The following is a 10,295-nucleotide window of genomic DNA, read 5'->3' as shown; positions in this document are numbered from 1 at the left end:
TAACTATGACATTATCCCCTGTTCTCTTTAATATCTGGATATTTCCGGTAGAAGGTTGTGTGATCGGCTCACCTGTAGTCAGATCGCTGCTCGGCTCCGGCTGACTCGTATTAGGGTCAGGGGTCTCTGGGGTCACATTTTGCTCGTCTTCGGTGTCGCCTTCTGGTGTCTCCTGATTGATAGAATATATAGAATTACCACGAGGAACCTTACACTAAATCACCAAATCCACAAATCAGGAAGGACTAAACCCGCATTTACAGACACACCAACTGTAACTATACAGATCAGCCGCCATCATGAGGACTTTTATCAGATAAAATGGATTAAGATGAGGTAACATTGCAAAAACATTAATATGGATAATAGAGGGAGACAGAGGCGGAAATACAGACTTCCCACCACTGAGCTGTGACTACATCAGCAGAATACAGACTGCCATCAGCAGAGACAGGCGGCCATATTACCTCCTGTGCTTGCCAGGAGCTGACAGGGAGGCCGATAAGATCTAACACCAGATCTTCTGATATCTGACTGGTGATCTGGAGAAGATCAGAAAACAAGGACGTGTGATAGAGAAGATGATGGATCCTTACCGGGCGTTCCGATGAGCGGGCCGGACCTTCCAGTACACACAGGACTTTTTCGGCCAGTTCTTTAACAAAAGACAAATCTCCATATTGAGATCTTTTTTCAGCCTATAAAGAAGAAAAGAAACACAAATGAATAATCTCGAGATGAGAAAGATCACAATGAAGGCGGCCATTGTATCTGACATCTGCTCCTCTCTGCAGATACAATGACTACATATCTGGGGTCTTGTCCTGTTTTATATTGGAAGAAAGAAGAAGCTTCTATCCCACCGTTATTATCCATTATTGTGGAGAAGATTTGTGCGGAGCGTCCACCATTTACCTGCTGTGGAATGTCCTAATGTTCCATAGCGAGAAACTGCAAGTGCTCAGTCACTATGGAGCCAACAACGGCAGCCATGACCCTGTGTAGATTGTACACAGTGACTGTGAGCTCTGATGTCATAATGGCCGACCATCACTAGTGATGTCATCATGGAATCTTGTGATGGAATCTTATAGCGGCGGCTCTGCACAAATACATGCTGCCAAGCAATATTTAAAGTGTGTGGGGGCTCATTCTGTATATAGGGGGCTATGTGACGGCTCAGCTATTTATAGCGGGCTATGTGAGGGCTCATACTGTATATAGAGGGCTATGTGAGAGCTAGGCTGTATATAGTGAGCTATGTGAGGGCTCATACTCTAAATAGGATTCTGTGTGTGAGCTCATACTGTACATTGGTGCTATGTATGGGCTCTTACTGTATAAAGGGTGCTGTGTGTGGGCTCTTACTGTATATAGGGTATGTGTGTGGGCTCTTTCTGTATGTAGGGGGATGCCAGCACACTTAATTCTGTTCAATATTAAGTGATACAGTTAATAATATAAAATATAATTCATATGTTAATATTGAGCAGAATTAATTTCAGCCTATTGATTCAGCCTACACAACAGTCACATTTCTCATGTGGCCCCTCAGTAATATTACTTTCCCACCCCTGCTCTATTATGTATAGCGCTCTGTTATGTGTAGTGCACCCGAGCACCTGCATGTTAATCGCGTGACTTATCACATGATCTATCAAAGGGAATTATGTGCCATGTCATGTGATACATCGGGTGCTGTGGCCCCACACCTCCTAAACTGCCCAGGGCCCTGGCTACTCTTAATCAGCCCCTGCTTCTATCCCACCATTATTATCCATTATTGAGAAGTTTTATGCGGAGCTTCCGCCACTTACCTGCTGTAGTAATGTCCTGATGTTCTGAGGTAAATCCGTCAGATACTCTGAGGTGAGATGACCTCGGTGGTATTTGGTCAGGCAGTCCCTTACAAGCTCCACCACCAGCCGGTGAGTGAAGCTGAGGACGCCATCGGGTGGTAGAAGCACAATCTCAGGGCGATTGGTGGTAAGAATCTCCCATAGAGCTTCTACTTGAAGATTGTCCAAAAGTAATTCAGCCATAGAAGCTGCAAGTGCGATCAGTCACTATATATAATAGCGAGAAACTGCAAGTGCGCTCAGTCACTATGGGATAGCGAGAAACTGCAAGTGCGATCAGTCACTATAGAATAGCGAGAAACTGCAAGTGCGCTCAGTCACTATGAAGCCAACAAAGGCAGCCGTGAACCTGTGTACATTGTATATATAGTGACTGTGAGCTGTGATGTCATAATGCCCGACCATGACCTGTGATGTCATCATGGAATCTTGTGATGGAATCTTCAAGGAATGGCTCTACACACATACATGCTGCCTAGCAATATGCTTTTTTGGCCGTCCTCTTTTATTTCCAAATACAACACAACCAGGATAAGGGAATGTTCACACGTTGCGTTTTTGCAGCATTTTTTTCCACACCAAAAACCAGGTTGTACTCAGGAAAAACACTGCATACAATCCACACTTATTTGCTGTGTTTTTGCAGTGTTTATACTTGTGGGTTGCTTTTTTTCATTCATTTGAATGGGTGAAAAATGCTGCAAAACCCCTGAAAGAATTAACATCCTGCAAATTTAAAATAAAAAAAGGAAAAAAACGCAGCATGTGAATGAGACTTTAGAAATCTCATTCACTAAGCTGGTACTGTAAAACGCAGTGTTTTAGCAGCAGAAAAATAACCCTGAAAAAAATGCCACTTGTGAATATTCCTCAAAGATATAATAGTCATATTATGGGAAATATTGTGTATATTTATTCCTCGCGTGTCTTTTTTTACCAAATAACATTTACCTCATTGGTTGGAGAGTTTACTATTAACAACTGTGACAAATATTGAAGAATTAATGATAAGTGACCCAAGTGATCAATCATTTACGTCATTAATGGTGATGGGCGAGCACTAAAATGCTCGGGTGCTCGATGCTCGGGTCGAGCACATTGGAATACTCGGCTGCTCGACCTGAGCAATGAGCCCAATGTAAGTCTATGGGAAACTCAAGCATTTTTCAGGCGGCTCCCCCCGGCGGTCTGCAGAGGGCCTAAAAATTGCCCAAATCGATGGGAACAGTGCTCAAATGACATGGGAACAGCATGGAGAAGACCCCTGGAAGCATTTCTGACTCCCAGGTCACTGCTGTCAACAACGTTGTCAGAAATATTTACGCCACTTTTACGGACTCACAATAAAACATACAAAAACGAAACCAAAATGGATTTTCCTGGGAAGTGTGTTAAGGAACATCCTTTCCAGGGTTATGACTTGTATATAAGGGAAAATAAATAACCAAAAACAAAAATACTCCTCCACACCTTGGGCTATGTTCACACGTAGCGTTTTTGATGCGTTTTTGCACTTTTGCATTGCTTTCAACCAACACAAATGCATTCACCAGGAAATGTCATTTTAACATTTTACAACCTTATCTGGCCATGTGTTGTGTGACACGTCATCAGACACATGCATACAGTGCTGAAAAGACATGGGAACAGCATGGAAGCATCTCTGACTCCCAGGTCACTGCCTAAAAGTGTGCCCATCATAAGAGATGCTTGGCGCATGCGAAGATGCCTCCCGCCATGGACCTGTCGTTACAGACTTGCAACAATCACCGTCCACGTCCTTGTCCCTCCTCAGCGTTCAGTTCCTTGGAATGCAAATGCAAGTATGCAGGCAGCCACCCACCTACCCACCGGCTGCAATACTATACTGACAAATTTTTGACAGCTACTTGCACTTGAAATGTAGCCTTTTAGGCTCGTGGAGGCAGAAGCTTTTCATAACCTCATGTCGGCGGCGGCCGGGTGTCCATACTCTTTCCCCAGCCACCACTATATTTCCCGGTATCGCCTCTGCCTTCCACAAGCACGGGTCCCACAACATTACCCGTGCCCTCCCCAGTGCACTTACTGGGAAGGACCGCCTAACCACAAACATGTGGACAGGTGAACGTGGCCAGGGACGGTACATAGCCAGTCCACAACTTTTTTTTTGCTGACAGTTGTATTTAGCTCGGTGAAAGGACTGGCATAGAGGGAAACCGTATCTAACCTGGGTGTCATTTCTCCCAGGAAGTCCTGTAATTCAGCTTGTTGCAGAAGCAATGGCAGTCCGTCCAACATCAACTCGCACTTGTCGGTGGTGCTTTGACACACACACATCTTTCTTTTCGCATTTTATTTCTTGAATACAGAGTTGGACAATGGCCTGATCTGTAATGCTTTTTGAGAAATAACATGCATAAGCATGGCCGATCCACATTAAAAAAGCAGCCACAGAGTGTCCGGAAACCTTCCCCCACAATTTTATTAGCCAGGGCAGCTTTTCGGCAGGGTTGGACGGGCCCACCAGAGAACCGGAGACTACTCCGGCGGGCCCTGGCTTCTCCTTCTGGAGAGTTCATAGTGCCGAGGTGAGGCCATGATGATGATAGAGGCCACCATCTGCTTAGTTTTCTGTTACTTGAAATGCAAGTGCAAGTATGCAGCCATCCACCCACCCACAGGCCGCAACACTAAACTGCCAGATTTCTGGGCAGCTGCTTGCACTTGAAATATGGCTTTTTAAGCTCGTGGAGGCGGAAGCTGTCCACAATCTTATGGCGGCGGCGACTGGGTATCTATACTCGGTCCCCAGCCGCCATTATTTTTTCCGGTATTGTCTCCGCCTTCCACAAGCATGGGTCCCACAACATTACCCGTGCCCTCCCCAGTGGAAGGACTGCCTAACCACAAACACGTGGACAGGTGAATGTGGCCAGAGACGGTACGGAGCCAGTCCACAACTTTTTTTGCTGAGAGTTGTATTTAGCTCGGTGAAAAGACTGGCGTAGAGGGGAACATCATACTGTGTGTGGGGGAATGTACTGTGGGGGCATCATACTGTGTGGGGGGAATGTACTGTGGGGACATCATACTGTGTGTGTGGGGGAATGTACTGTGGGGACACCATACTGTGTGTGGGGGGGAAATGTACTGTGGGGACATCATACTGTGTGGGGGGAATGTACTGTGGGGGCATCATACTGTGTGTTGGAGAAATGTACTGTGGGGGCATCATACTGTGTATGTGTGGGAATTTACTGTGGGGGCATCAAACTGTGTGTGGGGAGGAATGTACTGTGGGGAATCATACTGTCTGTGGGGGGAATGTACTGTGGGGACATCATACTGTGTGTGGGGGAATGTACTGTGGGGACATCATATTGTGTGTGGGGGGAATGTACTGTGGGGGTATCATACTGTGTGTGGGGGAATGTACTGTGGGGACATCATACTGTGTGTGGGGGAAATGTACTGTGGGAGCATCATACTGTGTGTGGGGGGGAATGTACTGTGGGGACATCATACTTTATGTGGGGGGGATGTACTGTGGGGGCATCATACTGTGTGTTGGAGAAATGTACTGTGGGGGCATCATACTGTGTATGTGTGGGAATTTACTGTGGGGGCATCAAACTGTGTGTGGGGAGGAATGTACTGTGGGGCATCATACTGTGTGTGGGGGGAATGTACTGTGGGGACATCATACTGTGTGTGGGGGAATGTACTGTGGGGACATCATATTGTGTGTGGGGGGAATGTACTGTGGGGGTATCATACTGTGTGTGGGGGAATGTACTGTGGGGACATCATACTGTGTGTGGGGGAAATGTACTGTGGGAGTGTAGCACCCTGAGGACTCGGCTGCTACAGGGGTATTGCACCTCAAACCAGAGGTGTGGTATTCCACTCCCGGGTAAGGATGGAGTGTGGGACTGAGCTCAGATAGCTGCATGCACTACACTCATCCCATTTCCGGGGGACAGAACTACGGTACTCCCACCAGTTAGATGTGCAGGTACGACAGCGTCTGTCCCTGGCTGGAGTGGGAGGGGGGGAGGAACATCCCAGTAGTGTAGGGGCAGATAGGGGAGGGGCTCTGGGCATAGAGGTAGGAGCCCATTGGGTGCTAGTCACCTGGGCTCACACATAGAGGGAGTATATATGGTGGGCACCATCTAGAGATAGGGTCAGTCTGTCAGGAGAGTTCTGAGGAGGAGTTCAGCCAGGAGGGCTGACAGGGAGCTGTGGCTCCGGCTGGGCCCAGCTCCAGGGCCAGGCCTGAAGCAGAGAGGAAGAGGAAGAAAGGCCCAGAGGCATAAGACCAAGAGGGAACCCTGAGATCCCACGAGTGAGCTAAAAAGGGTGAAGGGTTGGCAGAAGAGGGCACCGGATCCCAAACTGACGGAGGCAAAACATCCTTAATCAGGAACCGGAGGTCGTGGTCAAGTTTTGCCACAACCCTCACCACATTCACCAGGAAGGTACACCACGAGTAGGGTCAGGAAAGCCTTAAAAGGTTTTACCATATAGAGGCCCAAGGGAACCGGACAAAGGTGGATCCCTGGTGGGGATGGCCGGAGAGAGAGAAAGAGAGGGGAGCTCAGGACCACGTTCCGGAATTGCCTGGGGGTTAGCCGAGTCCCGCACCTGGTGGACGCAGCACGGCTCGGGTGGTCACTCCCGGCCGAAGTGACTGAAGCAACACCAGTGAGTAAAAACCCTGAAACTGCATCCCACGTCTCTGTGCCTCCTTACCGCACCATCACTACCACCGTCATCTACACTATCTGCCCTGAGGCCGTACCCCTCCCGTTGGGGGTTATACCATCTACGCTGCACAATTATAACACCGGCCTCAGCGGACTGTCTTGCAGCAGCGGCCCTAAAGCTGCATTCAACGGGTGGCGTAGTCGTCCAACATCTACTGCACTACTCAGCCACACAGTTTGACTCCCTGGGCATGGACCGGGTCACCGCCACGAGACTACAACCCTCAACAGATCCGGCTCCGGGTAAGCTCCCGTGCGCGCGATGCCGCGCGACGAAGGCCCAGGGGCGCGTCAGGAGCATCATACTGTGTGTGGGGGGGAATGTACTGTGGGGACATCATACTTTGTGTGGGGGGGATGTACTGTTTGGACATCATACTGAGTGTGGGGGAATTTACTGTGGGGGCATCATACTGTGTGTGAGAATTTACTGTGGGGACATCATGCTGTGTAGGGGCATTATATTGTGTGTGAGGGGGAATATACTGTGGGGGCATCATACTGTGTGTGTGGGAATGTTCTGTGGGGGCATCATACTGTGTGGGGAGGAATGTACTGTGGGGGCATCATACTGTATGTGTGGGGGGAATGTACTGTGGGGACATCATACTGTGTGTGGAGAAATCTATTGTGGGGACATCATACTTTATGGGGAGGAATGTACTGTGGGGGCATCATACTGTGTGTGGGGAGGAATGTACTGTGGGGCCATCATACTGTGTGTGGGGGGGTGTACTGTGAGGACATCATACTGTGTGTGGGGGGGAATGTACTGTGGGGACATCATACTGTGTGTGGTGGAATGTACTGTGGGGACATCATACTTTGTCGGGGGAATGTACTGTGGGGGCATCATAATGTGTGTGTGAAGAGCTATTTATCATCGTACAATGATTGAATAACGGGAGCAGATGATTTATAAAAAGCACTGAATTATATGGTGTGGATTTGCTGCTACTGTGTCACCCCAGGCCTGGATGCCACAAACTTGTAAGGCTGTGTCTGAGAGCAGGAGGGAGGTTCTCTGGTCATGGACCATTAGCATGCAGCACCTCCTGTCCCAGGTCAGTAGGGGGAGCAGGCTGCCCCTATAAAAGCTGGTACTGAGGGCAGGGTTAGGGAGACCAGGACCCACTTCTGAAGCATCCAGAAGGGTTCCCAGAAGAGAGGGACAGGTCAGTGGCAGCTGAGGAGTCAAGGAGGCTAAGGAGGAACAGCAAGCCAGGGACAGAGGCGACGAGAGCTGGTCCTGGCTGAGAGAGAACAACATACCAGACACTGGGATCCGAGGCTGTCAGAATTGCAAGTCCTGCAGCAGATCATCTACTTGCGAGGGATTTTAGGTCCCTTGGCCTAAGAAGCCTGGAAGCTCCGCCCCACAGAGGGACCGGTACAGCACAGAGAAGCTACAGGTACCTAAGGCCCGAGTCGCAAGTCATACAGGCGTAGTACACGGCCAGCTCAGGGACGTGGGCTATCATACCACTAAAGGGGGAGATAGTCAGCAAGGGCAGAGAGAGAACGGTAGGCCTACCCACTCACCCTGACCAGTGGAGCTCGCCCGAATGCCCTCAGACACCCAGGTCCATTCCTCCCTGTACTCCTGGTGGGTCTGTGCCCCGAGCAACTACAGAGTCCAAATGAAGATCAAGATGACCTTGAATCCGCAGAGGACAAGGAAGAGATGATCAGCACAGTTCTCGGAGAGTTCCCCCGGACCTGGACTCAGATAAATGGCGCAATACTGGTACCCGTCCTACACTTCCTTCAGCCTACCCAGCAGGAGCCTACCGGAGAGCAAGAAGAGCAAGTGACTCGCCCCCTGGGCCGTGGGGCACTCGGATCCGGGCAGTGGGGGAACGATGGGAGTAGTAGTGGCAACCCGGTTCCGTGGCTCAGGGTGGTCAGGCCAGTGGTAGTCCGTTATGTGCTGATGTTTATGTCCGACTATGCCACCCGTGGATTGCGGTTATTAGGAACCGCCGCTGCATGCAGACCGCTGGGGCTGATGAGGTGTGCAGCTAGGGTAGTGTGACTCCCCACGGGAAGAGTGCGGCCCCAGGGCAGTATAATGGATGTTGGGAGTGATGGTGGTGAGAGTCCCAGTACCGGTAGTGCTGGAGGCGCGAAGGAGCACACAGACAATAGGTTGCAGTCCAGGGTCTTTACTGAAACAGGTAAACTGACCCATAAACAGTCCCAGCTAGGAGGGGACCTGGATGTCTGAGAGCAACGGGGAAATTGGCCCTGGTCAGGGTGAGGGTGTAGGCCTACCGTGCTTTCTGCGCTCCTTCTGGCTATCTCCTCGTTATAGGGTAACAGCCCACGTTTCCGAGCTTTCGGTGTATTCTCGCCTGTATGGCCTGCGACGTGGGTTCCTTTCTGCTCCCAGCCTTGTACGGCTTTACTGGTCCCTTCGGTTGTGGCAGGGCCTCCAGGCTTCTTAGGCCAAGGAATATACAGTCCCTTGCGGACTGGTTCTCTGCTGGAGGATGTGGAATCCTCCCAGCCTCAGACACCAAAGTCTGGTAAAGTCAGTCTCTTATCTGCCAAGACAGGCTTGCTTCGCCTCTTGTCTCTGGCTTGTGGCTCTCCTCCTGCCACACTTCCTCTTAGGTGCAGTGCAACTGTCTGTCCCTGTTCTGCTCTGGGACAAGTCTCAATGCTGAGACAGGCCATCCAGTTCTCCCTAACCCTGCCCCCAGCACCAGCTTTTATAGGGGCAGCCTGCTCCCCCTACTGGCCTTAGACAGGAGGCATTGCATGCTAATGTTCCCCTGACTAGAGAACCTCCCCCTTGCTCTCAGACACAGCTTTAATTACACTTGTGGCATCCATGCTAGGGTGACACATTCCCCCCTAGTGAAATTTAGTACTCCGGGACTAAACAATATACAAAGACAATATGCATACCATAAAACATTAGTATACAAGTGACGCACAGATTGAGTTCTTAAGGTCACAGTGTGGTCTGTGACCAGGTGTCCATATCACCAACACAACGGGGAGCCTTAACCAGGTGGGGGTCTGTCCTACCCCAAGTCCTTTACAGTCTTAGTTCATTCCTTGGTTAGGCTCCGAACGCAGTCCATACAAGGTCCTGGTTATAAAAAGTCCATAACCTGTGAGTCCTTACGGTAACTGCAAGAAACTGAAACACAGAATTACCAAACAAGCATGTAACTTGGCAAACATTTCAACATTTGGCAACAGGGTCATTTACAATTTTAGCGCGCTCTATATTCTCCAGCGAGCGGATATCTGTCCCTTTGTGCTCCTGGTTGACCTCCTTAACCCACTGTCTGGTGGTGGACCAACCTGGCTTTCCCCACTAGCGTTAGGGTTACAGCTACCAGCTGGGTGTACAGGTAGGGCAGGCAGCTGTCTGCGGGTTCTTTGGCTTACCGCAGGCATGGCAGGCTCACTGTCAGCAGAGGGTTGACTCTCCTGGGCTGCTGGCACAGGCTCTTCTGCCTCTGGAACCGCTTGCTCCTCTTCACCTTCCGGCTCTGGTGTTGGTTGTTGCTGTGCCGGTTGCAGGAAATGCAGGACAGGTACCACTATGGCATCATTTATGCGAGTCCAGGACTGAGGGAACTCTCCGAGAACGGTGCTGATCATTTCTTCCTTGTCCTCTGCGGGTTCAAGGTCACTCTGATCCTCTTCTGCACTACGGAGTTGCTCG

The sequence above is a fragment of the Phyllobates terribilis genome, unplaced genomic scaffold, assembly GCF_046119375.1.
Source record: "Phyllobates terribilis strain yellow unplaced genomic scaffold, ASM4611937v1 Scaffold_19__1_contigs__length_20705806, whole genome shotgun sequence".
In the NCBI taxonomy this organism is placed as follows: domain Eukaryota; kingdom Metazoa; phylum Chordata; class Amphibia; order Anura; family Dendrobatidae; genus Phyllobates; species Phyllobates terribilis.
The sequence above is the reverse complement of the archived record's forward strand: the minus strand, read 5'-3'. Positions refer to the sequence as shown.